Genomic DNA, 7375 nt, shown 5'->3' with positions numbered 1-7375 from the left:
ATTTTCAAGGTTGAAAGTTAATGTTTTGTTCCTAGCAGTGGTTGAGCTCAAACGTGACCTTCAAGCTCAAGCTTTTAAGTGTTCCTATGCAAGGATGCCGGTGGCCTGTAACTTGCTCTTTTTGATGTTGGTGATAGTGGTAAAGGTATTCTGCTGGATCTTCTGGGCCAGCAGGAGGAGCAGTAACAGCTGTGACTTAATTTGGCAGGAGCCTCCCGTTCAACCTCTTGTGACTGGGAAATAGCCCTTCCTCAGCCTTAGATAAATATCACAACAACAGTGGAAAATGTCACTATTACAAAGTTCTACAGAAATTAAAAGCATGCAAGAAATACATTTAAATCCATAGATATTTAGTCTGCATTTATGTGATAATGAATCTCATGTGTGAGCAAATTGGGACAACTGTTAAATCTTATGAAATTTCAGTGTAACATAATTCCTGACTGATCTTGAAGGTTCCTGGAGGCCTGGCTTGGTTGATTCTGATTAGTATATAGATGGGGAAATACATAGAAAAAAATGTATACTAGATGGGAAGTAAACAGAGGAAGGTCTGGAGGAACGTTGTCCATGGGGTCGTGATGGGTCGGACATGACCAACTAACAACAACAAACACACACACACACACACACACACAGAGAGAGAGAGAGAGAGAGAGAGAGAGAGAGAGAGAGAGAGAGAGAGAGAGAAGCCTGAAAGAATGCAGCAATAAATCACCTCTATATATCCCTATATGGATAAGTCCCTCTAATCCAGACATGTGAAACTCACGAGGTCACATGACTTCATGCAACATATGGGACTGTTTTGCAATTGCCAGCAATGGGGTGGGCGCGGCTTCCTCGTGACACGTCCGGCCCATGGGCCGGCAGTTTGACACCTCTGCTCTAATCACCAGAAAACAAACTTTACAAGCTTTAAAACAAGCTTGATCTCTTTATAATAATTCAGTAATATATTTTTAAAAGATGTTATCACTCAGACTTGTATAATTGGGTGTTAACAATTCCTTCAGATGAACTAACTGGTCAAATATAATTTTTCATGGGTTCTCTTGGAATTTCCTGTGCTTAAAAACTAATTTGAAATGGATATCTAAATTATATTGTCATGAGGATTCCTTACTATAAAATATTTATTACAGTGAAATGAGCCTTATAATTTGAAAACATAGTTGCACATCCCACTTTTATATTGCAAATAGTTATTTTAAGTGCTTTTAAAAATAATTGTGTTATCTTTAATTTAAAATGGGATGAACTAAATGGAGGGAAAATAAGCTCAAATTTCATTCGCAGTTCCCATATCATTAAGGCTACCATATCAAATGAATTGACTGCCTTTTATTAAAAATACAATTTACAATTTTAAAGTGGAGATCTTCTATACATAATCAAATCTACTGTGACCCACTATGGTATACGAAATGAAATAACTATTTTACTTGATATGCATCATAGAAGACTTCAAAATTAGATACAATAATTTTTCCCTGTTCCAGTCTACATAAATGTAAAATGGTTTACTGTGTTAATGAACTTGTTTATAGTTGTTATGGAGAAAGCTTTTCTCCAGCATGACGAGTGGAGAATCCACAGATGGGTTGATCTTGTCTTTCTGCCCTAGTAAAAGTAAAGGTAAAGTTTCCCCCGCACATGCGTGCTAGTCGTTTCCGACTCTAGGGGCCGGTGCTCATCTCCGTTTCAAAGCCGAAGAGCCAGTGCTTGTCCGAGGACATCTCCGTGGTCATGTGGCCGGCATGACTAGACGCCAAAGGCGCACGGAACGCTGTTACCTTCCCACCGTAGTGGTCCCTATTTTTCTACTTGCATTTTTACGTGCTTTCGAACTGCTAGGTTGGCAGAAGCTGGGACGAGTAACAGGCGCTCACTCTGTTACGCGGCACTCGGGATTCGACCCGCCAAACTGCCGACCTTCCGATCGACAAGCTCAGCATCCTAACCCACTGAGAGACACTGTCAATCAATCTTTGCCACACCTCTCCTCTTTCAGGTAGGAATCTCCAGTCACGACTTAGTCTTAGCCCAAGAGAGATGTGAAGATTTGGCTCTAGCAGAAAAACAACACTATTGGGTTCTCCAGGTTGTATTTTTCCTTATTTTCCCTTTTTCTGAGCGGATATCAGTGCTACAGGTTTAACTGCTGTAGGTCTGAGCAGTTTTTTTTTTTACAGGCTTCGGCTGAAGCCTCAAGAAACTCAGCTTCTAAGCAAAGCACACGCGACGCTGCTCCTTTTGTTATGGGGGGGGGGAGTCAGCGAGGGCAATTTAGTTGCAAAATAGATCTCATTTAGCCAAGTTTTTAGCTAGCAGCTCTGGCATTTGAATTGACTGCTACAATCAATCACTGTGTTTTAATTATTTGAAAACCTGTCAGAAGGCAGCCTCCAGGGTCCTGATTTTTCTTCAGGTTGTCTATTCAATTAAGGCTCCTTGGCAGCTCTTATCATAATTGGAAACAACAACAGCCTTCCACCTCACAGCTCATTAGGGAGTTTTTTTCCAATCACTCCAGGCTTTCCAAAAGCTTCAAGGCATGGCTGGGAGCCTGCCTTACCTGCAGCCAGGTTTTTTAAAGTTATTTACAAATTATTTAAGCCAAGTTATTTACAGTTTTTTTACTGCTTATAGTGTGCTGCCTACGCAATCAAATTGGTCCTGAGGCCACAACAGGATTTGAAGGGTGCTGGATATACCATTTATTGATTGATTGATTGATTGATTGATTGATTGATTGATTGATTGATGGGATTTATATCCCGCCCTATCTCCCGAAGGACTCAGGGCGGCTAACAACAAAACATATAATAAGTACAGAAATCAAGATAAAAATAAAATTGAAATCATCTGTGCAAATCATCTTTTGCAGCCACCAAAAGATTCATACGTGTGCTGGCCGTACCACTAAGATGGTCTTGCTGCCGCCACCAGGATCATACATGTGCTGGCTGTGCCCTAAGCGGGTCTTGTCACCACTTCCAGGATTGTATGTGTGCTGGCTATCCCATTAAGCTGCCACCACTTCTAGCCATAACTTGGCTCTTTACTACTGGACTCACCTCTCTGTTGTAAACACATTGAGATTGAAATTACTGGGATATCTCTCATTTCACAATGACAGATGAGACTTCAGAAACTAAGGTTCAGGATACCTCCAGCAGTTCACCCAGGCACAAGAAGGCCAAATCAGCTGAGCAGGAGAGTACTGGCAAACCCAGATCCAAAGGCAAAGGGTATTCCAGAGCTGCTGAGAAGGAAGCAAGCAGGAGACACCGGGCATTGTAAAAGCAATTCTCCAGAGCTACAAAGCAAAGGAAAGATACCAAGGTTGGTCAGATTCCTTCTGTTCCTATGGAGGCATCGGTTTTTGGCCTTCAGCAGGACCCTTCACCCTTGGCTGTCCCCAGTGTCTGGTCCCCAGAAGGAGAAACAGGTCAGTTCAACTTTCCTGGGATAGAACAGGTGCAGAGGGTTTCCCCTCCCAGCGAAGGGCTCGACCTTCAGATTCCTGCTCCACCTACTGCAGCTAGACCTCTGGGCCCAGAGGCCACATTCACTCCTACAGTGGCAGGGCTTCGCCTTCCAGATGCTCCAGACGTAGATCTATCAGAACAACTGCAGTTTCTGATTTTCCAGGCCATTGCCCAAGGCATAGCCTCGACCCTGCACCAGACAGCCCGGCCTGAGTCAATTGCATCGCAGTACCCATATCACAGCAACGCATCATATCTCCCCCAGGCAGAATCTGCCACATACCAGGGGTCAGTTTCCCCCTCCTATTCCTCCAGAAGTAGGATTTCATTCACAGGGGACGAGATCACAAAGAACAAGGGATGTCAGAAGATGAGGACTTATCACCTGATCCCCCTCCATTCCTAGGCTTGTTTAAGCTGGCTCTCTTCAAATCCTTGCTTCACAAGGCCAGGAGCAGAGCCCAAATTGGTCCTGAAAGTGTCCCTCAGGCTGAACCCTCCACCAGCCAAGGGCCTACCAGTAAGGTTTTTTCAGAACCAACATTTTCTCAACAGGACATTCCCTGTCCTCTTTTTCTCAATGTTGTCCAAAGACAATGGGGAGCGCCAGGTGCTTTTCCATCTCCGGGGGAAACTGATAAAAGGCTATTTAATGTGGCTTCAGCGCTGTCAGAAGTGCTGGCAGTCCCCTCAGTAGACAAGCCCTTAGCACCCTTGGTTTCCTCCTTCACTGTGTCTGGGGATATAGCAGAGGCTCTAAGCTCAGAGGATAAGAAGGCGGAACTTAATTTCTGCAGGACCCATCAAGCCATAGTGTGGGCTGTGAAGGCAGCTACATCATCCTCTTTATTCGCCAGAACTTCTCTCCTATGGCTTCACCAATTGCAGGCTAGGGTCCCACCAGAAGAGGTACAGATGCACCAAGATCTAAACAAATTAGTGGCCACATCAGAATACATGGCTGATTCATCCCTACATGCGACCAGATTTACCTCCCAGGCATTAGCATCCAACATTACCTCCCGCAGACTTCTGTGGCACAGACTGGCAAGCGGATGCTAGGTCTAAGTGGCGGTTGGCCTCAGCCCCTTACACCGGAGGCCAGTTATGTGGAGAGGTGCTAAATCCTTACCTGATCGAGAACAAGGATAAGCATAAGGTCACGTCCCCTATGATTAGGAGAACAGACAGGAGAGCTACCCGCTATGGCTGCAGGCAGCCTTTTCGATTGACCTACACAGGGTCAGAATTCACTGGTTACTCCCGCCCTTATCCCCCCAGACCAGAACGTCAATTCGACAGATCCGGTAACAGGGACCAGACAGCAATTTCAGGCCAAACAGCCCTTTCGAGGCATGGGAGGCCACCCTTTCAGAAGGTCCAAGTGACCGCAAGAGTACCTCTCCCATAGGGGACAGGTTGGGTCTCTTTGAACACAGATGGGAGAACATCACTACAGATCTCTGGGTCCTTAACACCATCAGATTCGGCCTAACCCTGGAGTTCAACTCCATTCCCCTGAAGAATTTTGTCTCTTGCCCATCGTCCAAGAATCCGGTCAAAAGAAGCCTCATGAAGGAGGCAATTCGACATCTCCTGGAAATTCAGGCCATAGAACCGGTACCGGCAAGGCAGAAAGGGGGGGGGGTGTAATTCCATTCTGTTCATCATCCTGAAGGCATCGGGAAGATGGAGAGCAATCCTGGATTTAAAGAAATTAAACTCCCATTTGATATACAGGAAGTTCAAAATGCAAACGTTCCAATCCATTTTAGCAGGCATCAGAAGGGGGGACCTCCTGACGTCTATCGATCTCACGGAGGCCTACCTGCACATTCCCATCCTTCCCAAGCACTGCAAATTCCTCAGGTTCTATGCAGGACACCACTTTCAATACAGAGCATTACCATTTGGCCTATCATCGGCCCCCAGAGTATTCACAAAGGTCCTGGTGGTGTTGGCTGCTCATCTGAGGACCATTCCGGTGCGTGTCCAGTGTTATCTGGATGACATCCTCATCCAATCCTCCTCAGTCCTACTGGCTCAGTCAGACCTGGCATTGTCCATCAAGACTGTCCAGGACCATGGGGTTTTGGTAAATTTTCAAAAGAGCCAGACAGTTCCCTCCACCAGACTACTTCACCTGGGCACGGTGATAGGCACAAGGAGGTGCGAGGTTTATCTGTCTCAGGAACATTGGGATAGTATCCATTCCCTAGCCTCCCAGATCCAAAGGGAGCAAGTAGTCACCCTAGCAATCCTTTCTCAACTGCTAGGGAAGATGATTTCCTGCATAGCAGTGGTTCCTTGGGCTCAACTCCACTCCAGAACCCTCCAGTGGTTCTTGCTCCCATTCCAGAGACTAGGCACCAGTGCCTCCAAACACAGAGTAAAGGTGCTATCACAGACCCTGCAATCCCTCCAATGGTGGGTCTCCCCAGCGATGGACAGGGGAATCTTGTTCAAGGAGCCCAACCGACTCATTCTAACATCAGATGCTAGCTGGTTCAGCTGGGGAGCGCACCTGCAATCCCAGTTGACTCAGGGTCAGTGGTCCCGGTCAGATCTGAAGCACAACATAAACTGGTTGGAGCTCAGAGCTACTCATCTGGCTCTATGACATTTTCACCACACTGTGGCAAGGCAACACGTTCTAGTCCTCACAGACGTCGCGGCAAAAGCCCATATCAGCCGGCAAGGGGGTGCTCAATCCAGGTCCCTAATGACCAAGGCTCAATTATTAGGAACCTGGGCAGAGACCCACCTCTTGTCCCTCAAGGCAGAGCACATCTTGGGAGAGATGAACCGCCAAGCGGATTTCTTAAGCAGGGCAACAGTGGACCACTCCGAGCGGTGCCTGCACCCAGCTCTCTTCAGAGAAATATCGGAGAGGTTCAGTCACCCAGCGCTGGACTTGTTCGCTATCCCGGCGAATTCCCATCTCCCGAGATTCTTCTCCCTGTTCCCATCTCCAGTGGCAGAAAGGGTAGATGCCCTACACAGCCCATGGCCCAAGGAGCTCCTGTATGCGTTCCCTCCTCTGATCCAGGCGGTTATTTGGAAAATACTGCAAGAACTGGCAAAGGTGATACTGATTGCTCCCCACTGGCCATGATGGCTGTGGTATGCTGACCTCATAGGTCTGTCGATCGCTCCTCCATGGAGGATACCTCAGGATCGGATCTCCCTTAGCCAGGGGGTTCTACAACATCCAGAGCCTTAGTGGCTCCATCTAACTGCCTGGCATTTGAAAGGAGACTCCTAACAAAGGAGACCTACTCATCAGACATAATTACCATGATTCAGGCTTCAAGACAGCCTGCAACCAATAGAATTTATGATTCCACATGGAAGAATTTCTGTAACTGGTGTGGGGGACACCAACTAGATCCACCTACCATTCCTATTCCAAGAATTTTGGATTATTTGCTGGAGGGGCTTAAGAAGGGCTTAGCACCCAATACTATTCGCAGGCAAGTTGCTGCACTATCCACACTGCTCACTTATGGCAACTTGGAACCCTTGGCTCAACACCCCATGGTGCATTCCTTTATCAGGGGAGCAGTCAACACCAAACCGCCCATGGTTCACAGATATCCCTCTTGGGATCTGTCTAAGGTTTTACAGGCTCTCACGTCCCCTCCATTTGAGCCCATCATAACCTCCACTCTACGGTTCTTGACACTCAAGGTTGCCTTCTTAGTAGCCATCACATCAGCTAGGCACATCTAGGAATTGGCAGCACTTTCAATCTGAGATGACGTGTTTTTCATAAAGACAAGGTGATTTTGCGCTTAGACCCCTCCTTTGTCCCAAAGACCAACTCACTGTTTCACAGGGCACAGGAGATTGTGCTGCCAGATTTTTGCCCAGAATCG

The sequence above is a fragment of the Vipera ursinii genome, assembly GCF_947247035.1.
Source record: "Vipera ursinii genome assembly, chromosome: 3".
Taxonomy (NCBI): Eukaryota; Metazoa; Chordata; class Lepidosauria; order Squamata; family Viperidae; genus Vipera; species Vipera ursinii.
This window is presented reverse-complemented; position numbering follows the sequence as displayed.